Raw genomic sequence first — 23,465 nt, 5'->3', positions numbered from 1 at the left:
CCAACTACAATAATAAATGGCTTAATTTTGCGAAGATGAGCTGTTTGTGTCCTACATTTTAAACAATTATGGTAGGGTTAGATAAGCCAACCATTTCTTTTAAGTGTCCCTAACCTTCCAGTAAGTGGTCTAGGCTGAAAAGTAGATAAAATGATATACCCAAGTGACGAGATTGTATTGTGTGTGTGTGTTTTATATTTTAACACTTTTACTTTTATTCACCAACCCTTGATCTATCTATATGATCTAGTAGTGCTGCTACTACTGAGTCTCTTGGTTAGGAATGTGGTGATTAGAAGGAAAAGGAAAACATTTAGAAGAGTATTTAGCAACCTTTCAGTAAAGAAGTAATCTGTTATCACATAGAATAAACTGGAGGAGACAAGGATTAGTGAAGAAATAAGAAGGGGCTTTGTTTAAAAGGCTTGAGGAAGCAGGAGGACAGAGTAAAGAGATAACTTTGGAGCATGGAATAATTTGGGAGAGAAGAGACCTGGACAGAGCATTGAACACCCAAAAGGAAGCATGAGTTACGCTTGGCCTTCAGATTGCAGAAGAAAACTGACAGAAAGGGGCAATGAGAATTATCTAATTACCTGTTTTATATCTAAATATCTAATTTAGTCTAATGCGTCTTCATGCTGGTCCCTGATTTGTTTTTTATTCCAGTGCCACTGTTAGCGCTCTAAGACTGCTAGGAAGCAGAATTGCGAAGTATGTCTCGACTAAAAATACTTAAGCATACTCCATATACTCAAAGCACTGAAACATAACTTGGACCCAAGAGGTAATCAATTTAGAAACGCTTGTTTTCCCCAAAAGACGGCTCTTCTGACACCCGATTGGCTGCTCAGACGGCGATGGGAATGACAGGCCTGTATCTCTCCTGTCATGCAGCCCTCCGCCTGCCTGCTCCCCTCCCCTCATTTCCCGGCGCCCCACATTGACTTTTCGTCATTACTCTGAGCCTGGGCGATACACTGCTGCTTCTCACCAGGCCCTCAGCCACCATCCAGTGACTTCTTCAGCAGCCTTCCAGCAAGGCTGCTGTACGGGCAAAGCTGTGTTCCCCAGAGTTCACTCGGGAAGGGGGAGAGTCGAAAGAAGCTACTCCCACTAGAAAACTTGGAACTGTTTTTGCCACCGCTTCCTCCATTCCCTGTCCCTTTACACCCCAAGCCTTAGAGGACAGAACAGTTCCAGACCAGTTAGGAGTATGATGTCTTGGGTTTCTCTTTGCCTAAGCATAAAATTTGGATCCTTTCCATTTTCCCCACATTTTATACTCGTCCATCTTGGAAGCAAAAAAGCCTTTTTAATTATTTTTGGGTGCCCCCCCCACCGAAGATCTGAATGGTTCTTACTCCTTATCTCGGTAACGCAGAAATTAGCATAATGGTGGACCTAGAGAAAAAAGCCATACAGGCAAAAGGTTAGATTTATTTTCACTGTTGTTTGAAAAGTGACCATGGACTGTATAGCATATCACTGTTCACCCTCTTGTGACAGTTGTATAAAAAAACCTTCCACACAAATCAGAGCGCTCCTAACGGATGCCAAATCTGAATCTGAACATAAAAGCTTTTCCTGCAGCAGGAGGACCTTGGACTGTCGGTTGAGCTAATATCCTAAGGTAGAGAGAAAGCCTTTCAGAGCATTCAGCACAAAACTCTTTGAAATAACTCTTGTTGATGGATGTGTTCAGGCTGAGCTGAGGTCTTTAGGCAAAGACAGTAAAGATGTGCTTTTCTGGTGCCTTTGACAGTGAAGACTTCTTCTTTTGCAATAATTTGCTTCCAATCAGGCTCCTAAAATTAAGCACTAGTGAGGACGATGCATTTGAAAAAAATTTTAACATGGCGAGCTTCAACCTTAATGGGATCTTTGGTTCCACCAAGGACTAAAAACTATGACTGTTGGGTAGAGCAGGAAATGGATTATTCAGTAACTGGTGTTGAAGCAGCGCATTAGTAGAGCTTGAACCCTTCCTCTGGTGCCGCCACTGATTCACAGAGCACCTGAGTGCAAGTTCAATCCAAGTGGCCCAGCGCTTGACTGAGCTTCAGCCCCCTCCCTGCCCAGCTGCTTCGTGATGGCTCAAAAGTCTGACTGTACTGCGTACTTAGTTCCAGTAAACTCAATAAAAAAGTTAAATAGAAAAAATATGAAAATAGATGATTGTGTAATCTTTTGGCAAGATATTGAGTAAGCATACAAGCAAGCTTGCTATTATTATAATAGATTAAAAAAAATTAAATCTAACAGGACCACCTCCAAACAATGAAAAGCAGCCTAAACTCAACCTAGGAAAAGTTAGTCAGGACACAGGATACCTACATCTGAAAGTGCTAGTCCCTTATATAAATGAGGCCGGGTTTGCACACAACCTGGGCAGGTCCTCCCACAGGCTTTAAGTCATCTCAAGATTACTTACCGTGTCTAATAAATATAAATGCTATGTAGTTAGTTGTCATACTGTACTCTTTTTTTTTTTTTTTGGTACCGGGGATCGAACTCAGATCCTTGTGCTTGCGAGGCAGGTGGCAGAACCACTGAGCTAAATCCCTGGCCCTTTAAACATTTTTTGAACCAGAGTTGTTGAATCTGGGTAGAAAGCCCACGGATGCAGTGCCGACTGAGTCGCACCGTTTCCATCTGCGTTATCTCAAGCCTCACAACTGCTTGCACTGCCTCCAGCGCATCAGGACCTTTCAGTAGTTTCCCGTCTCATGTGGCCAAAGTCCAAAGACTGGCATGGCCTACAGAACGACCCGGTCTGGTCCTCACTGCCCTTTCCTTGCTCCTCAAACATGCCAACCCATTTCCCTCTTTTCGCCTTTTTGCTTGCCAGATATTCATGTGGATAATTACTTCCCTTGAGGTAGAAGCCTGCTCAGATCACCCCTTTATCAGAAAAGTCTGTTCTGTGCAACATGGCGCCCTACGTGCCCACTGTCACTTTCAACCCCTTTTTATCCTCCTTTGTATTTTCCACAGCACCTGTCACCATCCCGTGTGTGTTTGTCTGTCTGATTTTTTTCTGTTTCCCACTACTAGAAATTAAGCTTCTTAAGGTTTACTTTGTCTCCTATTTTAACCCCAATGCTTAGAACATTGCCTGAGTGAATGGTACTATTTACCCTAAGTACAAAAACCACTTTTAAAAATTAAAAACCAATAGAAATAGACAAAGGACGTGACCAATCCACTAAAACATTTTAACATCCACTATACATGAGATGTTCAACTCCATTTCTAATTAAATAAAACGCAGACTAAACCAAAAATTATCAAAGTTAACAAAAAGCTGGGTGGAAGATTGGAGAAAGTATATAGGAGTAGACAGGAAAACATGAAGGCTTTTACTTTTCAGCTTGAACATTTATGAATGTTTTGAATTTTTTGACCATGTGCATGTATTGCCTTTTTTTTGTACCAGGGGTCGAACTTGGGACCTTCAGGCCATGGCACCACTGAGCTAAATCCACGGCCCTCTCTCTTTAATGTGATGATATAGGCTAAGAATTTAGGCCCCTTCCCCCCACCCCCACCCCATACTGAGGATTGAACTTAAGATCTTGAGCTTGCCAGGCAGTCAAGGTGCTACTGAGCTACATCCCAACCCTGGGCTGTGTTTTTGTCGCCTTTTTCCCTCTTTTAAAAAGTAGAAAGCCAGGGGATTTAGCTCAGTGGTGCCGCTGCCTGCCTCACAAGTGCAAGGTCCCAAATTTGATTCCTGGTACCAAAAAAAAAAAAGGTAGCTTGATCTGGGTGTGGAAGTGCACTCCTGTAATCCTAGCATAGGAATGGCTGAGGCAGAAGTATCGCCACCAGTTCAAGGCCAGCCTGGGCCATATAGTAAGACCTTGTCTCAAAAAACAAAGGTAGAAAGCCCAACCTGTGATTGGCTCTTTTTGTTTGGTTTGGTTTTTTTGGTTTTTTGAGATAGGGTCTCACTATGTAGTTGAGGCTGACCTGGAATTTACTATGTAGCCTAGGCTGATCTCAAACTCACAGTGATCCTCCTGCCTCAGCCTCTCCAGTGCTCAGATTACAGGCGTGAGCCACCACACCCATCCTGGCTTGTTTTGTTTTAATACTAGGAGATTTGGAAATTTGAGCATCTAAATATGAAAGCAGTGTTAGAATTAAAAAGAGGGAGTAGGGGCTAGGGATTTAGCTCAGTAGTTCTACTGCCTGCCTCACAAGCCCAAGGTCCCGAGTTCTATCCCCAGTACCAAAAAACAAAACAAAACAAACAAAAAAATATAAGGGAGTGAAAGTAATTTTATTTATTCATTTATATGCAGTGCTGGGAACTGAACCCAAGGGCCTTTGCACTGAGCTACATTTCCCAGCCCATTCATTCATTCATTCATTGACAGGGTGCTACTAAGTTGCTTAGGCTGGGCTTGAATTTGCAGTCCTCCTGCCTCAGCTTCCCAGAGTGCTGAGACTACTGGCATGTGCCACTGCACTCAACTGAGTAAAAGTCATTTTAAACCATTGAAGGTGTATATATGTATATATATAATCTCAACTTCTATTTTTAGAAAGTTTACATTTATTTGTGTTTAAATTTCATAATGTCCTATTAGAGATATGCTTTCTCTAATTATCATCTTACTGTTACACCTTCCTGTGTCTGTGAGTAACAGGTTGAATCACATAAAATCCAACTTTTTTCAGTACATTTTAGGACTTTCATATAAAAACTTGGGTTTCTGCAAACTGGCTTTATACGATTGAGAAAAGAACAGAGAGGAACTTAAGCTAAACTTGTATCAACACAGTTTTTTCCCGTCAGCTCATACTAACTAGAGGCCTGGGTGGCACGCAGCGCTGTGCTGAGCACTGGTCCTGTGTCACCTCAGCCTCTCCCAGGACAGCACAGCCCTTGTGAGCAGGAGACTGTGTCTCTTGGTTTTTATATCCAGTACTCCCAGAAATTAGCACATAGTTCTCAAAACTAAGTGAATTAAAGTATTGAAAAAGCCAGCCACAAGTTCAGAAACTAATTACATTGGAGTATTGGTGGGGAAAAACTATCCCAGCCTCACAATGTGGCTAGAGTCAGTCTTGCTTCCATTGTTTATTTACCATTTTAAAAAATTTTTTTAGCCAGGCGTGGTGGCGCACGCCTGTAATCCCAGCACTCGGGAGGCTGAGGCAGGAGGATCTCTGTGAGTTCCAGACCAGCCTGGGCTACAGAGTAAGACCCTGTCTCAAAAAACAAAAAAAAATTTTTTTTTTCCTTGTGTTGGTGCTGGCAATGAAGTACATGGCTTCACACACACAAGCAAGTACTCTGCCACCGAGCTACATCCTGCCCTCTGCTTCCTCTGTGTTGCAAGTGGTGCCTCTACATTGCAGCATACTTTCAGCTCACAGTGTGTGCTTTGCTTCCTGTTTGTTTCATTCTGGCTCACATTCAGTTGAAATGAGTGGCTTAAGGCATGCTAGGATTTCAAAGTATTTCATATTACTGATCTGGTCATGTGATACTGTCTATTTGATTGCTTCCATCCTGAAATTAATTACATGAGGATGGCATTTCATAAAAATACAGTTAAAACCTATGGATGAAAACATGGTAGCATATATGTATCTCAGTTACTCAGGAGACTGAGTGAGGCAGGAGGACTGCAGGTTCAAGGCCAGCCTGGGTGAGATCCTGTCTCAAAGTAAAGTTTTGTTTGTTTGTTTGGGTTTTTAGGTACCAGGGATGGAACACATGGCTTTGTGCTTGGGGGCAGGCATGGTGCCACTGAGCTAAATCCCTGGCTCACAGTAAGGGCACTTGCCTAGCAAGTGTGAGGTCCCTAGGTTCCATCAGCACCGTGGGTGGGGGTGGGGGGGATATATACATGTGCTTGTTTCTGCATTTTAAACAAAACTGTAAAAAAAATCTCATTTGGGCGTGATGGCACATACATGTAATCCCAACACTCAGGGCAGGAGGCTTGCCCAGCCTTGACCACATGGAAACCCTGTCTCCAAATACCAAACAGAAGAAAAGAAAGAAATCTGATGATGCTATAATGAAGTTGAGAAGGGTGACCCACCTAAACTTTACTGAAAGATGGCTCATTCAAAAACATGACAGCTAAGCCAGGCATGGTGGTGCATGCCTGTAATCCCAGCACTCGGGAGGCTGAGGCAGGAGGATCGCTGTGAGTTTGAGACCAGCCTGGGCTGCATAGTAAGTTCCAGGTCAGTCTCAACTACATAGTGAGACCCTGTCTCAAAAAAAAAAAAAAAACATGACAGCTAAGGGTGAGTACGTAGAACAGTGTATCATGGAGATCCAGCAAGGGGATAGGTCAGCTTTGCAGAGATAGGAGCCACGCAGAGGAAGCACAAGTCAGCTATCATCCTCAGGAAGAAGATTCCAGACCCAGAGGGCCCCATCACCTACCAGATAAAACGGCCTCTGCTGGGGCTCCTCAGACCTTCAGTCTCCTCACATGTGGGCTGAGGTGTCACGGTGTAGGTCCTGGAGGTGGCCTCCCAAGGCTTCGAGTGCCGTTCCTGTGCTGCCTTGGCCTTGTTCATGTGTGTGCTTGACCTCTCCAGCCATGTATCAGGTGACATCTCCAAGGTACTCTGCCTTCGTATACCTGGGGAGGACTTGTGTGTGTACTTCAAAGGCCCAGGGCCTGCTTAGGGGTGGCAGCTCTCTGCCCCTGGTGCCATACCAGACGCGACGGTGGAGGTTATAAATGCTACCTTTGAAGCCAGAATGCCTTGACTTGAATCCTGTGTATCACTGAACAAGTTATTTAACCTCTCTGAGCATGTGTCATCCTCTATAAAATGATAACACTCCAAGTGCTCGCGTTAGAGTATTGAGAACAAAAGCGCAGATACTTTAGATGCTGGTATTGATTTCACTCTGATGTGTAAAGGTCTGCGGTTCTCTGGAAACCTCTCAGGAGACTGGGATCTCAACTAATTGATTGGTGCTTTAGTGTCTTTTTTATTTTCTTTTCCAATGTCAAGTGTCTTCACTTTATTATTGTTAGGTAAAAAGCCGAAAACCAGGACCAGACCAAGACCATAACAGGCCTTTATTATGGGGCGGATCTGCTGGGCTGCCTCTGAACAGAGGAGAGAGAGCAAGGATGGGCTGAGAGGGAGCGCTTCTTATAGACCTGGGATGGGGCTTATAGGAGCTGGGGTGGGATTGAGTGGTGTAGTGGCTGGGGATTGGGGAGCTTGGGCTTTGTCATCGCTAGTTAGGGCCATCTTAAGGCCAGGGAAATCTTAACAATTAGCATCACAGTCTTTGTTCAAGATACATAGCATTGGGACGGAGATTTAGCTCAGTGGTTCCACTGCCTGCCTCGCAAATACAAGGACCTGAGTTGGATCCCTGGTACCCTCCCCCCGCAAAAAAAAAAAAAAAAAAAATACATAGCAGTGATCTCGGGTTTTTTTTCAAAGTTTAGTATTAAGTATTACATGTCTTCCCTCACTTTAATTTTACATTACTCCACTGAAGTGGAGGGCGGAACTCATTCACTGAAGCCTGAACACGCTTCTATGATTAATTGGCCTATGTAAAAGTTGGTGGCTTTATTCTTCCAGCTGTGTAAGTAGATCCATGTTCTAGAAAGATGGGATCAGACTGTAACTGTTTTGAAAAGTGTGCTACAAAAATGGATGGCCTGGCCAGGAGTGGTGGCACGTGCCTGTAATCTCAGCTACTCCAGAGGCTGAGATGAGGGGATCTCAAGCTTAAGGAAGGCCCACCTGGGCAACTAAGCAAGACCTTGTCTCAGAAGCTGGGCACAGCATATACCTGCAATCCCAGCACTCAGGAGGCTAAGGCAGGAGGATCCCTGTGAGTTTGAGGCCAGCCTGGTCTCTATAGTGGGTTCAAACCCAGCGTGAACTACACAGCAAGACCCTGCCTCTAAAAGGGGGTGGGGCCGGGGATATAGCTCAATATGAAGGCCCTGGGTTCAACCCCTAGTACTGAAGAGGAAAAAAAAAAACATGTAAGGAGTCCCACCCCTTTTTTTCCCAGAATGGTTGGGGAGGAGGTATGATTACCACTTAGGCGCCAAAGGACTGTCTCTGTGAGGGGCCACTGGTTGTCTGGCTGAGGAAAGGGGGCACCCTGGTTAGGTTAACGACCCCACTCGGGAAAGTATACCGAAGTAGAGTTTCACTGCCGGGGAGTCCGTGAGTTGAAGCTTGATTGCCACTAATTCTCTAAGATTTCTTCCAGAAACACAACTCAGGCTCCTGTCATAGAAGCAAAGTTAAGTTAAAAAAAAGAAAGAAAAAAAAAACAACACTTGGGAGCCAGCCAGGTGTGTTGCACAGGACTATAATTCCAACACTCTGGGAGGCTAAGATAAGATGATTATAAGTTTGAGCCCAGCCTGGGCAACTTAGGGTTTAGTGAGACCATGTCTCAAAATAAAAGGGCTGGGATGAAGCTCAGTGCAAGGGCCGGGGTTCAATTTCTGGTATGAGACACATATACTGCCAGGCATTGAGGTACATGCCTGTGATGCCAGTTACTCAGGAAGCTGAGGCAGGAAAATCTCAAGTGTGAGGCCAGCTGAGGTAATTTAACTAGACTCTCAAAATATTAGGGGGAAAAAAGAGGTCTAGGGTGTCGCTCTGTAGAGTTGAGTGCTTGCTTAAGCATGAACAAAGCCCTGGGTTTGATCTTCAGGGCCATAAGGTTAAAAATAATAATAGTAACAATAAAAGCTTTTGGGAAGCTGTTCCTGTACCCCTCAGCTGGGAAGGCAGGCTCAGAGGGGGTCATTAGCCACCTTCTCATCCACGGGGGAATTCCTGACACGTAGATCAAAGACCACTGCCACCGCCAGGATAATCTGATGACACGGCAGCTGTGTCACGTCTTCCAGGAGGTCGTGCTGGGGACCTAGGCGGCAAGGAGACCAGCCCTGGCCTGGAAGCTCCAGTCCCGCAGCCCAGCACCCCCGCAGCCCCTGATGATGGTGCATGGTGAGCACACTCGGGCCCAGGCCCGGGAGTCCTGCTCTCCAGCCAGCAAGAAGTCGGTCAGCCCAGGCTGTGGGGAGCAGCAGAGCCAGGAGACCAAGCTACACGTGATCAGTACAGCAACCCTCAGACGGCCCAGTTAGGGGAAAGTCTGGGAGGCTTTCTCTGAATGACAGTCAACGGAAAAGCCAGGAGAGCTGAGGCAGAGCACTGCTGCTCTAGAAATGCCTTCTGCAGAGGGCCCAAGAAGTACACATTTGGTGTGAGGGTGACCAGGATTCCCAGAAAAGAAAATCTGCACAAGGCCAAGCAAGTGGGTCCAGATGCTTCCAGTTTCTGCGAGGATGCAGAAGGTTGAGACAAGCCTGAACAAGGCTGGCGGTTTTGGGCCACGAGCTGGGAGTCACTATCCATCAGCCACGGCCCCTTTACAGCAGTCTGAAGTTCAGGATGCCGTGTCCCTCCCAGTTTTCACCCCAGAAGGTGGCCCTGTCCGAAGTGCCTCTGGCTCGCACCTGCTCAGCCTCTGCAGAGTGTGGGGTCTTCTCAGGCCCCCGAGGCTCTGGCACACGTGCAGGCTCTTGCTGCCCACCAGACACCTCCATCCGCATCTCCCTGCCCCTTCCTTTCCTCTTCCCCACCAAGACGAAGGGCTTTCAGGCTTAGGGAGCAGGGCCAACTGAACTCTCTTAAGGCCAGGATGTTTTACTTTTCCTGAAACTGCCTGCTTGAACTAATGCTTTCAGAACTATTTCTGTTTTATGGCCTGCTACTTCCTTCTCTTGAGCCAGTGGATAAAAGATCATCACTCACTTGATAGAAAAAGGGAAAGAGAACTGGAGGAAGACCTGTAAGCCCAAATTCGGGAACTGGAGAGTCCAGGTGTGAGCCCACCTCTGCAGTCAGCCGCTGCCTACCGGTGCGCTTTCCCTCTCAGACCAGCGCAGCCTCCAATATCAAAGGGTTGTTGCAAGGGTTAACAAAAGGGGGAGCATGAAAGTCCCCGCATAATAGCATGCGGCAGACGGAGCTCTTCCCCAGCCCAGGGAGAGGCCCAGGGCAGTTGGAGCCAGCAATTGAGATAGATGCCTAACATTCTTAGTCCTCTAGCTGTGACCAGTTTCCACCTGTTTTACTCTTTGTTGAAATGTGTTCATTTATCCCCTCCAGGACAGTAAATAATATCTTGGAATGTGGCAAAAAAAAAAGCTTAGCCAATAAATATTTATGAAGCTCTACTACGGGCTTCACAAACTGAGGCACGCTAACTCCCTTCAGGGAGTTTATAATTTAGAGAAACAAGATGCAACAGCTTGAAAGCTATGAGAATATGTGAGAGAAACAAGTTCATTACAAGCAGACACTCAAGGAAAGCCCTGCACAGGAGCCCAAGGAGTGAGGCTGAGGGTAGGGCAGGACACTCGGGAAGTAAGGGCTGGTGTGGGTGGGGTGTCCCGGAAGCCACTGCACAGGGCTGGGGTTGGAGCTTCAAAAATCAGAAAGGCAATCCAAAATCTCTTTGAGACAATAAACTCAATGAGGGGGAAAAAAAAATCTCTTGAGAGATAAGGATCCTTCTTCTCCCACATGACAAGAAGCTGGAGCTCAGCAATTCCAGCAGGACTCAATTGTTTGCACCCTTCTACTCTGCCATCCTCAGCACACAGGCCTTTGTCCTCACACTGGGCTCTGTCGGGGACCCCGCTGGCCACCAGGTTCAGGGCAGTCTGAAGCTGCATGAAAAATATGTTTTCCATAAGCCTGCCTGGGCCAACAAGCACCCTCCAGTCTCAAGGCCAGATTGTCACATACTTGGGGCTTAAACTAGTCCCTCGCAAAGGGAAGGGAGTTACTGCCTGGGTCCGGGGCTGGGGCTGGAGAAGGGCCTTTCCCTGAGCACACAGACAGACGTGCACATGCAAATAAACTGGGTTTCATTCAGCCAGTGAGGGAGTGACGGATTTAGAAAGGTGGCTGTAGTGACAGTTGCTCTCCAAAGTAACTCCGTCTTGCAGTGCACAGCCCTCTCCTCACATACACTGCCAGGTACCTTGGCTATGTGCCAGACTGCAGCACAGCGAGGCCACCCACCACCATGCTGCACGGAGTTCACTCCATGCCCAAGCTGAGACGAGTCAAGAAGGATCTGCTCTAGTGCACTGGGCTGGAAGTGAAGGCCTATCACTTCCTCTGCTGCAAAGAGGGCTCTTACAAGTCAGTATGCGGCCTCCGCAGCAGGTGCCTCTGCTCTACCTGGCCTTGAGGCTGTCAGTTACTCAGCATTAACCCCAAGCCCCATAAACCTGCCTCACACACTTCTAAGGCAGCCAGCCAGCACCTGGGGGGCCCCCAGCTCACCGGGGAAAGACTTTTCCTTTGCAATCCAACTCCAGCTGTTGGCTGTGCCTTTCTGCTCTGACAGGCAGCCACCCATCATGGGCAGGGCCTTTGCGGGCCTGAGTGCTCTGGACAGAGAGGTGGCTGCTGAGATCCCAATCCCAGCCTTGCTGTCCCCAGGGATGACAGCCCAGCCCAGAGGAAGGTGCTTCCTTTCCAGTGACCCTGGTCACAGCAGGTGTGCACAGACCCTGCCTGAGAGTCTCCCTTGGAGCCACCTGAGCAGTGTCACCCAGAAAAGCCAAGCTCCCCAGTAAGTTTCTGCCTCCACCATGAAGTGTCAGCACAGAAACCAGGGCTCTGCACCCCAGTCCTGGCTTTGTCACTTCCTAAACTCATTTGGGGCAAGTTCTTCAGACACGGAGCCTCAGACCCCTCCTTTGTGCACCAGGGATCATAAGAAGGACCTTCTGGTGTGCGGAGGATTCAGCAAAATAACAGGCAGAAGGAGCCCGGCTACACTGTGCTTGATGTAAATAAATGAGATACTTCACCAAGGGTTTTTTCTGCTGTCATCTGTCTCATGAAACCAAGTGCTTTTGAATCCAAGGTTTCACACGTGCTAGACAAGCACTCTACCATGAGGCTACATCCCCAGCTCTTCTTATTTTGAGACAGTGTCTCGCTAAATTGCCCAGGCTGGCCTCAATTTGCAACTCTTCTGCCTCAGCCTCCCATGTAGCCTCCCATGTTGCCACCATGCCCAATGAAACTAAGTATTTTCACAATTCCACACACCTGGTCCTGGAAAAAAGAATTTCGTATCACTTACTGGAAAAAAAAAATCCGATTTCTCCCGAGGGAAAACTCTTAGGCTGGTCCACAAGAAGGTCCCCTGCAAGGGGTACTCAATCCTGGCAAGATTTGGACATGTGTTCCCCACTCCCTGAGTAGAGACTGGACAAGAAGGGAAGACCTCGCAGAATGGTGCCTGCCTCCTGCCTCCTCTGGGTCAGTCTCCTCAGGCCCATTTCCTGTTTCTCTCCCTTCTTGCCCCAGAGGGTATGGTATTGGGGTGGACACAAGGATGGCAACTGGCTTCTCTGAGAACAGCCCTGTCTTTGCTTGTGGCTTCCTTTCCGCTGCCCATTGGCAGACAGAGGTCCTGAGCCCCAGCGAATACAGGAAGCACTGCCTTCCTCTCTGCTTATGAGCAGAAACCAGCAGCAGGCTTTCTGATCCAGGCCAGAGGGGCAGTGGTCAGGCCAGCGGGTCCTGCCGGTCAGCCGCAGTGGTGTCTCCTGGCAGTCCCCCAGTGCATCACGGTGTTGGAGACACTCCTCCCCTGGGGCTCAGTGGAAGGCAGCCCCGGCCACACCTTACCAGGCCCCTCACCTTCCCCAGTGGGAGGAAGCGGGAGCAGAGCCAGAGGAGGGAACACAGAACATCCTCACTGACAAGGCCTGGAGCTTCCTTCCTTCTGAGGACCCTAGGATTGACATGGGAGCAGGGGCAGGTGGCCCTCAGAAGGCCAGGTAAGCCAGCTTCAGAGCAGGACACAGGCAGGCCTCCATGCAATACCTGCTTATTACCCAAGCCCCTCCTCGCAGAGCCCGCCATGGCTTGGATCCTGGGGTGAGGCAGGCTGAGTCTGCTCCTCCTTCCCCGCCCTGAGGTGTGGACAGGTAGAGACAGGCCTGGCAGCCACAGAAGACCTGCTAGAAGCGGGGCAGGGTGTGGGGAAAAGCTAAAGATCTAGGAATTTGGGGCCGTAAAAGTGAGTGTTTTCAACACACTAGAACCCTAGACTTTGTTTCTAAATATTTTTTCTTTGAGAAAAGTTGGGAAGCATTGGCCTATGAAGATTTTAGGATTTCATCAACATGGCCTTTCCAAACGTCCGTAAGTGATTTTTTTCTAAACTACGTAGAGCGACAGTTTTGATGTATGCACACTTGGTCTCACTGAGCCCGACTCACCAAAATGGTAAAACTAAGGCAAAGAACTTGTGGGTCTACAAGTTTATGCTCATTCACAAAAGCAGAAGAGAGTAAAGAGAAACCATAAGGCCAGCGGCTTGGCTGGCTCACACTGCTGCAGCTCCCTGGGAGCCAAGATTCAAAGGCTGAAGTGTCTGCAGGAGCCACTGGCTGACCAAATTACAGACAGATGACACAGCTTGGTGCTAGAATGGGCCTGGTTGGCAGGCACGGAGCAAACCGGGACAGCTGAATTCCAGCTCTGACTGCCTCCAATTTCCTCTGTGGCTTCGCTGAGTCACTTTATCTCTTGATGCTGCAGTTGGCATGGGTAGAAGGAGAAGTGGGGCAGATGATCCTAGAGTCTCTCACCTCTGTGATTCATAAGCAAGGGTGCTGCAGCCCAGAACCTCTTCAGATGTTTTTCCATTCATTCCACGGCTTACAAAGCACGGTGCTTGGTTTCCTGCCAGGGAGCAGAGTTAGCAGAGAGGCCTCTCCGCTGGAAGAGGGCACAGGGCACCGCATGGCCCAGGACGCCCGGCATCCGAGGCTGCCCCCGCAGCAAGCAGCCAAGCGTTTGCAGGCCGACAGATCTCCCCAGCACCACCGTGAAGAGAAACAGGTCTGTTTGCAGATGCTCTTGTCACACCATGCAGTCATGCGGCGTGGCAGAGTAAAGAACTGCGGTCAGTCTGCACAGGCTACCAGTTTCCAGCAGTCCTGACCACCAGGGGAATCGAAGGATCAGTGACTGCTGACTATCGTATTCAGGAATCGAAGATGACTAGAAAAAGTGGCATAGATGCCGTGGGACCCTCGCTGCTTTTTGGACTCCAGCACCCATTCTCCTTCCCTGTAGTTGTACCACACTCATGCTCTTCCCTACATCCTGTGCGAGGAGAAGCACCATCTCCGGGACACACCCGCCCCTGAGCACCGGAGAGGCTGGGCACGTGACGGAGCCAGCCAATCAGACTCTCCCTGGCCCTCAGGCAGGGATGCGGTGGGTGGGGGTAGCAGGAGCGCCTCTAGTCCAGAGGAGAGCCTGGAGACCAGAGGGGGTCCTGCTGTTCACAGATGCCAGGACTGCCTTGACATCGGTGCTGGGCTTGATTTTCCAAGCTGGTACCATAGCTAGGGAGCTGACTGATTCAGAGCTGGGGGAGGTGGTTTGTTTTGTTCTCTGTTCTTTTCATGCATTGGCTGTTATCTCTAGCTGCTAGACACTGTAACAGAAATCTGGAAAACATGATTTTTCCTGATTTGTGACTGCTGATTCTTTCTTCAGGAACTTCTGCTGCTTCTCATAAACTGGCAGAAACTTAGAGATGTTATATTTGTTAAAGAGAACAACTGTAATTATTATCTGATATGGGGATGTGGCTCAGAGGTACAGTGCTTGCCTAGCAGGACTGAGGCCCTGGGTTCAATTCCACGGGGGCCTGTGGGGGGGGGGGGATGGAAACGGAGAGAGAGAGGGAGAGGAGGGGAGGAGGTAAGGAAGGGTGTCAGAGTGAATTCAAATTTAATATAATAAATTATCTACTGCTTTCACATCTTCATATTTCCCTTCCCTCTAAAACACCACTTCTGGAAATTTAGAAGATAGAAGGAAGGAAAAACTATTTTTCATATCTCTATATTGCCTTAAAATGGAATTCATAGGAGAAAATGGTCAAGCAGAAGTTGAACAACTCTTGGGCCTCTTTTTATTTTGCTTTCTTTCTTTCTTTCTTTCTTTCTTCTTTCCTTCCTTCCTTCCTTCCTTCCTTCCTTTCTTCTTTCCTTCCTTCCTTCCTTCCTTCCTTCCTTCCTTCCTTCCTTCCTTCCTTCTTTCTTTCTTTCTTTCTTTCTTTCTTTCTTTCTTTTTTCTTTAAGGTCCTGCTGTGTAGTTCAGGCTGGATTTGAACTCACTATATAGCCCAGGCTGGCATCAAAGTCGGGGCAGTCCTCCTGTCTCAGCCTCCCGAGTGATGGAATTACAGGTATGTGCCACCACACCTGCCTCTGAGTTTCTATGTAAGTTTCTAATTTTGGATTTTTAAACTCTTATTTATTTTTAATTTTATATTTTTTAAATAGAAAAATGTTCACTGAAAACTTCAAACAATGGAAAAGTACCAACAGTCAGAGGGGAGAGACCCTTTCCCCATTCCCATCCCAGGAGCAACCACAACGAAGGGCTTGTTATTAAACGTGGAGATGTATACATATCATTGATTCTCAGCAAATACGCCATCATGCTGTCGTCACACTGTCCAACAACTGGGTATTTTCTCTCAATTACCCTGGCCTCCTCCCAACACACAGCGGTGCAGGCATGGCTTCAGGCTCGTGTACCTGGCTGAGGGCAGGAGTGTCACCCCAGTACTATCAGTCCCCTTTCGGTGGACACTTCACTATCTTCCAGCTCTTCTGCAGTCACCAACAATAATGACAAAAATCTTTCCACAAATGCAGCTGTACCTCAGTTCACCGATGCCTTTGTTTGCAAACAATTTGGTTCGCAAACAGAAGTGTTTGGCAGAATTTTGTTTTTGCGAATTCTGCATCAAATGACAAACACGACCACAGCCATCTTTCCTGCACAAACACGAACGTGGCCATCTTTTCCAGCATGGAACAAATCAAGTTCGTGAACTGAGGTACCATTGGATCAGGGATCCCATGTGCAAGTAAGTCTTAACATGGGTTTTTAGAAGCACGTTTTCTGGATCGCGCAGAGGCACATTTTGAAATTTTGATCAAAACTGTAAAATTGTCCTCCAAGTAGATTGTACCAATTTGCTCTCCCACCTACCATGTTTTCTCTGATTCTGTCTTAGTTTGCATTTCCTGAATCATTAGCAAGACAGAGCAGAAGTGCATATTTGCGAGTAGGTTTACACATAAGTTATGTTGATATACAAAAAGAAGAGAGGGCTAAGGATGTAGCTCAGTGGTGCCACGCCTGCCTGGCAAGCTCAAGGTCCTGAGTTCAATTCCTGGTACCAAAGAGAGACAGAGAGAGAGAGAGGGAGGGAGGGAGGGAGGGATTTCTCCAAAAGGAACTGATAACCAAGTTAAAGGGAAATAGCTTATGTTTAATTGAAGTTTTTGTTTAATGCCACCACATCAAACACTGGTGCCGTTCACTCAATATGTCCATGTGTGTGCTGTTTGAGACCTTTGGACAGGAAGTGACAGGGCTCTGGATTTGGGGAAATTAACTTGGTAGATGGATAAGAATGAGCAGTAATTGATGTCATGCAGCCAGCAGAGAAGAAAATTAATGTTTATTGAGCTCTTGGGATGAACATTTCCTATGCCGGAGCTTTGTTCACTCAATTCCCACAATCTGGTGGGGCAGGTAATCATCTCCATTGTATGGATGAGGAAATCAAGGTTCAGTTTGTTAAGCCACAGGTCACCTGACCGATAAATGGTGGGGCTGGGCTGTGAACTCGATTCTGTGAAAGCTCAGTGCCTGGGCTTGTAAGCAAATATCACATTATTTCACTGTGGGAAAAAATTAAGAAAGAATTTTTTTAAAGAACAGGTACAGGGGATTTAGTTCAGTGTGGCCACTGCCTGCCTCGCAAGTGGAAGGTCCCGAGTTCTATCCCCAGTACCAAAAGAAATAAATAATAAATAATAACAGGTACATCTCATGCCACTCTGGCTGGGGGTGGTTGGGAGGCTCTCCACCTGGCTGTCAGAAGCAGGGGCCGAGGGGCAGACATTGGCCCATCAGATTGGCCTGGGTCAGGGCCCTGGGCAGGCATGGGCCAGGCTGCAGGTCAGAGCTACCAACAGGAGGTGTGTCAGCAGGAGTGGTGGCTACACACAGGACATAGGGAGGAGATGAGGAGGCAGTGAGGGAAAGCCAAGGCTCACAGCAGAGAGGACACTCGCAGGCCAGGCGGCCCCAAGTGCAGTGGAGGCAGCTGGCGGGTGGGCACTTCCAGAAGCTCATACTACTTTCCAACAAACGCCCCTGTTTCTGATCACAGCCAGGAAACAAAGGGGCCTTGTAGAGTGGCTGGCTTCTGGTCTCTACCAACCAGAACAGTGTCACCGGCCCTGCCTGGCACCATCCCCTCCCCCAACCCCAGAGGCTACTCTTTGCCCTTCACGGCAAAACCAGATGAGACACAGAAAGCGGAGCTCAGCCCAGCTGTGGCCAGCACCTGCCAAGTCTGAGCCCCGCAGCTTCAAACCTGGGGGTTGGGAGCGGGCCGCAGAGGTCCAGCTGGCAGGGGCAAGAGTAGGGTGAATGACAAGATACTCCCCTGAGCTCGGCTGGCGCCCTTCCTCTCCCTCCCCCTCAGTAGAAGAAGGCAGAGAAAAACGTGTTTTTATAAATAGCTCCAGCCCAGCTGATTTGTAAATTCAGTGGGTTTTTTTCTGTGTCAATGACATCACCCTCCTCCCCATGGCAACCCCCGACGATATCAAAATTGCCAAGCAACGTTGGAGCAGCTTGCGCCCCAAACGAGCAGGTCGCTGCCTGAGGATTTAATGGAGAAATCCTAAAGTGAGCGGTCCAGGTGGAGGAAGGGCAATTGGAGGCCGGGCTGCAGAGGGCCAGGCAGGAGGGGCCGCCGCCTCCCTGCCGGGGAGCCTGGACTCACACAGCCTCTGAGGCCGCTGCCTCTGACAGCAGATGGGGGAGGGCGCTCTCCCTGACACGCCAAGAGCCGCAAGCAGCCATCCAGGTGACGAAGCCAGCCCACCGCCACTGAGTCACCGCCTGCCACAGCTTTTCTTCCTTCCCTTTTACATCTGATTATTTTGGGAGCTGAAAACTTGGAGCTGCACCTGAGTCCTGCCCCTTCTAGCTCTCCCCTCCCTACCTCAGCGGCAGGCACCGTGGAAGATGAGACTTGCTAGGAATCTGCCACCACCCCCTGAGGATATGGAAGGCATGGTGGAGCGGGCCAGAGGTGCCTGGGGAGAGACGGCAGCCTGCAGAATGCAATAGCAGACATGGTGATCGGGCTGCCCCGGTGTCCTCCGGAGGTCTCAGGACAGAAGGGGAGCCTTGTCCCTGCCGACTGGAGTCCTCCCCCAGGCTGGCTTTGAACGGGCCTCTCATGGGAATGTTTCTGTAAAGGAGTGGCTTCTAGGGACAGAGCGGCATTTGGAGAGCCAAGCTGGATTGCTCAGGCAGGCCTGTGCAGGTAGGTGCCTCTGCGGGGGTGTGGCCCCACATACGAGTGAGAGAGTGAGGGTGTGTCAGGCTAGGCCAGGACGGAGCGGGGATGGGGAATTTGACAGCAGTTCACCCTAACTGATACTAGGTCGGCCTGGGCCTTGCTAGGTGTGAGCAGAAGGGACACAGAGCACGTGGCCTAAGCAGGTTGAGAAGCAGCTGCTGCCTTGGGCAGGCCAAGGCCCTCTCTGGGTCCACAGGACAGAGACACACACAGCAAGACGCCAAGGTAGGAAGTGACCCCAAGGGTGAGAGCCAAAGCTATGAGGAGGCTGGACAGCCCTGGGCACCAGAGAAACAGCTTTCCACCAAGAGTCTTGTCACCTTCCATGCAGGGCTGGCCCACACCTATGGGCATTCCATGCTGAGCCCACCAGCACCTCTGGTGAGGAGGAGGAGGAGGAGGGTGCCGGCCAGGGCCAGGTTGGGTCACCCCTCAGCCCTTGGCCCCCATAGGGCATACCCTCCGTGTGGCTAGCACAGAGGCGTGGGACCCCCCCATCCCCCACACAGCTAGCGACTCTGGGCCACCGGTGAGTAAGCTTCTGGAGGGAGGGTGGCTGTGTGCCTACAGAGCAGGGCGACACCAACCGAGAGCCTTTGGGAGAAGAGGCTGGGCAAGGAAAGTACTGAGGTTTTCTTTTTCTTTTTTGCCTGAAGGGAGCACCACTTCCTGGGCTAGAGACAAGCACCAACCTGCAGCAAGAGAACGTGAGGCTCAGCTGCCCAGAAGGAGTGGCCAAGGTAAGGTCCCCACTGCTGCTACAGGCTCTGGCTTCCTCGGGTGGGGACTGGGTGCCAAGGTGCCAAGGCCACCCCCACCTGGGACAGAGAGCTAACTCCATGTTCCCAAAGAGGCTTGCCTTCCTGAGCTTGCCCACCCTACTCCATCTCCAGGTGGATTTTGAAACAGCCCAATTTGGGCCAGGCTCTGGGTCCTTGGCCAGGGAATCAGGCTTGTTTCTGAAGTTCCTGTATTCACTTCCTGATACTGCTGGGCCAAACCAGTGCCACCAGGATGCCCCACAAGAGGCTCCTCTCACCTCCCCCTCATGTATGCATCCTACTGGTATTTATGGGGCTTCCTCTGGGTCCCAGGCTTGAGTAGTGCCCTTTCACTGTGCTTGACCTGGCACAGACTCTGGCTCTCAAACAGCGTCAGACCCAGATCAGGAACCACCTAGCTGAGCACAATCGAATCTCACAGGCCTCAGGCTCCCCGACTCTCCAATAGGCTCTTGGACCTGGTGGGCCCAAGGGACAGCAGACGTGAGTTTAGGCGTTCACAGTGCAAGGGCCCCACAGAGAGGGATGTCTCATTTACTCTTTCCCAAGCATCGAACACTAGGGCCAAAGATCTTTGCATTTCTCTCAGTGTATTTCCCTCAGCTGGTTCTGGGAGAAAACAGGCTTCTAGGGTCAGAAGTAGTGGGAATGGCAGCCTTTGGGCTGATCAAGGGGCCCCTTTGCAGACAGGCTTCCCTACCATGGCTATGGTGACAGGTTAGGCTCTGAGGGTGGCAAGCCTGGGAACTCTTGTAACAAGAGAACCGGGAGAAGGTTGGCACCAGGAGCCAGCCCTTCTGGAAACACTGATTTGGGTGGGAGTCCATGCCCCTGGGGTGTGGCAGGGTGGGAGTATGGGGCCCACACGGCCCTTTCAGTCTTCCACGAACAGACAGATTCTCTGTGAGCTGTCTGTGCTCTCTGGAACGGATCAGGCAAAAGGAAGGCACAGGACAGGGTCCAGCCAAGGCGAAGCCCACTCTGCGTACCCCTCCTAAGGATGGCAGCAATGTCCCCTTGCCCCGGAGGGCAGTGGAACCATGGTCACGTATACAGCCTATATGTGTCTCCCACACAGGCTCCAGGTTGAGCATGATAAGCCAGCTGTGGGACTGCTTCCTGCTTCCCCTCAGAGGTTGGCTGTAAGCTCGAGAGGCTCCAGGTATGCAGAGCTGTCCAGATAGGAGGCTCAGTGGCAGGGGCTGGTGGGCACCAGGCCAGCAGCAGACCAGCAGGGTGGAACTGGCTGGGCCAGGAGGGAGCAGGTGGCAGAGGCCTGGGCACAGGGACAGGAGAGGGAAAGGCTGCTGGGACGTAGAGGGAGCCCAGGAGGACCGGACGGCTGGCTTCTTGCACCTGCTCCCCTCTGTCGGAGTGTCCCTCTGTGCAGGATCCTGGGCAGGGCCAGCAGGCAGGGAAGAGGCGAGGCTCTGACAAACTGCATTTCTCGCACACTCAGCCCACAGATCATGGTGCAGAAGGCAGCACCGACTGGTCTGAGGCTCTCTTCCCAGAGGATGCCCTCAAGACCATCAGCGGGAAGGCCCAGCACACAGCGGTTTTATCAGACTCGGGCCATGGGAAAGATGCCAGCAAATCTTATAAACAGGCACTTGGCAGCCTGCCCCCGGGAGCTTTGGAAAGAGCTGTTTCTGTGAATTTCCGTGGTGGAAATAAGTGGGCTACTCAGCAGTTTGGGGCAGAGCATGGGAATGGGAGCTTCCAAAGCCACGGCCAGCCCTGCGTTCAGGGTGTGCTGTCTGCTCAGTCCTGGGAAGCTGTCCCTTCTGAAAGAGGAGACACCTCTGCCCTCCAGGAGGGCTAAGGTGAGAAGTGGGAGACACGGTTAAAGGGAAGCTTGTGTTTCCTAGCATCTCAGCCTGGGTTTCTATAACATAATACGTGAGACTCGGCAACTTATGCACAGTAGAACTTTATTTGGGCCATGGTTTTGGAGCCTGGGAAATCTTGGATTGAGGTGAACTCATTTTTCCAATAAACTCTTATGATAAGGACATCATTTCATCTACAAGGGCAGAGCCCTCATGGCCCAAACACTCTCGGCTCTGTTGCCCCAGAGATTAAATACCCAGCACAGAAACTTTGGGAGGGCCACATGTGGACCACCTCGCCTGCCGAGACAGGGACCTGGCTCTAAGGACAAAGCCCTGATGGCTGCAGGAGGGGCAGAGAAAGTGCTGGTGGAGAAACAGGGCAGAGTGCTTACCCTGGGGAAATTTGGGACTCGGCTGCAACAGGAATGGAAGACAACACGAGTGTGGGGCCGACCCTGCCAGGAGCAAGCTCAGCCACCTTCTGCTACTGGGCAGCTTTGTCCTTTGTCCTAGACTCATCCCCGAGGCTGTCAGCCCTGACTGGTCCGGTCCAGGGAATTTCTACATTTAAACCAATTGGGGAAGATGGTTTCTAACATAGAACTTTATAAAAATGGACCAAAAAATGGGCATGGTAGCATATGCCTATAATCTCAGCACTTGGAAGGCTGAAGCAGGAGGATCGCTGTATGTGTGAGGCCAGCCTGGGCTTTATAGTGAGTTCAAGAGCAGGCTAAGTGGCACAGTGAGATTCTGTCTCCAAAAAAAAGGACAACAAAGATTAAGTCAAGAATGAGAAGCACAGGCAAAAGTATCTTCTATCTTCAAGTTCAGGCAGAAGAGAAGCAGTCAGCGATCTTCATGAGCACAGCAGGAGACAGTGAGGGGTGGAGATTAACAGAGCAGAGTCAGCAGGATCAGGCCTGGCACTCCCTCTTCCTGGTGACTTGGCTATGTGACTTCATGTCTCTGGGTCTGTTTCCTCTCCTGTCCGACAAAGGTAATTACAGTACCCGTGAGATAGGGCTGCCAAAAGAAATAAAGAAGACAATATGGGGCCTGCTAAGAGAAACAAAGGGCGAGGAGGAAGAGGCCACACTGTTGAGGAGAAAGGCTTCCAGAGGAGGTGACTATAGAAGAACCCTCCTCCGAAGAGAAGCTAAGGCTCTCAGAATGCTGGAAATCTGTGCTCCATACGCCTCCATAAGGAGGAATCACAGTACCAGACCTATTCTAGCCCAAACAGCAGATTGTTTGACCTCTGTGAATCTCTAAGAAATTGCTTGAAACTATTAGTAGTTTCATCTCAGGTCTAGAATTTGAGATTTGGGGTGGGTGACACCTGGTGCAAGGATCAAGGGGTCAGGTGTGGCCCTGGCCCCACCCCTCTTTGGGCACATGGCTCCCCAATTCCTTGGGAAACAGTCCCCTCATGAACCCCTCTAAGGTACAAGAGGACACACTGGAGATCACAGGGGGCTCCTTGACCACCTTGGCAAGTGACTTGGAAATGCCTAGTCAGAAGGCCCTGCCTCAGACTTGCTTTTTCAGTTGTTTTTGTTTTCGCAGTACCATTGAACTCATGACCTTGCACTTGCGAGGCAGGAGGTGGCACTTTTGCTTTTTTTTAACTAAAGGGATATCTGTCCTATGAATTTAAAAAGATAATCCCAAATTCCACTTAAAAACAAAAACAAGGCAAACCCAGAACATGACAGGCTTTCATTATCTGGGGGAAGTCACAGTAAACAGAACAAGTCTCCTCATAACAATGAGAGGCCACATGCCTCACCTCCAGCGCAGGGGACCCCGTGCTGGCTGACACTCTCTGTAAATCTCAGAAGGACACATCATGAACCACAGAGGCTCTCTGACGGCCATTTTGCCCACTCGTGGGTTCCTGTGTAACATAAGTGCCGCCTCGATTAGCAAACCTGGGCGTATCTCTGCCCTGGTGACAACCTGCCTGTGCTTGGGTGGCCCACAGGCTCTATGGCTTCTGTCCCCACCCCCAAGCCCAAAGGGCTCTGTCCTTCACTCACACTCTGGCTGCCAGGGACCAGGGAAGGCTCCTCTGGGTGCTTGGAGAGCTCAGGTCAGCTGCTACCTTGTTCTGGCCCCTGAGCCTCAAGCAGCAGGATGGAGCCTGCTCTCCCCAGGGCAAATAACAGCAAACCAGTCACCTTTCTCATGGCCTCCTGCAGCTGCCTGCCTGTTGAAAGGACTCCTGAAGGCCACAGCAGCTGCAGAGTTAGAACCAGGAGGACTGGTTCTGTGGTTCAGCTTCCTGGCCTAGAGCACCTCCAGCTCCATTTTCCTTCTTTCAGCTTCAAATGAGGCTCC

General features: G+C 49.7%; 1 protein-coding gene across 2 annotated transcripts in view; it reads left to right on the top strand.

Annotated features, from left to right (window-relative positions):
- The first annotated feature begins 17,501 nt into the window (after positions 1-17,501).
- Positions 17,502-23,465, top strand: part of Pak6 (p21 (RAC1) activated kinase 6) — a 34,997-nt gene continuing 29,033 nt past the window's right edge. Inside the window, exons 1-2 of one of the 2 annotated variants that reach the window (XM_010624665.2) lie at positions 17,502-18,469; positions 19,162-19,245. The gene's annotated coding sequence lies outside the window, so the exon portion shown is untranslated. Of the gene's footprint in view, positions 18,470-18,527; positions 18,731-19,161; positions 19,246-23,465 lie in introns of those variants that run through there. The other variant, XM_010624666.2, reaches the window with a different exon arrangement.

Source organism: Fukomys damarensis, unplaced genomic scaffold, assembly GCF_012274545.1.
Source record: "Fukomys damarensis isolate Sample0158 unplaced genomic scaffold, DMR_v1.0_HiC HiC_scaffold_17, whole genome shotgun sequence".
In the NCBI taxonomy this organism is placed as follows: domain Eukaryota; kingdom Metazoa; phylum Chordata; class Mammalia; order Rodentia; family Bathyergidae; genus Fukomys; species Fukomys damarensis.
Note: the sequence above shows the minus strand (reverse complement) of the source record. Positions and strands in the feature narration are given on the sequence as shown.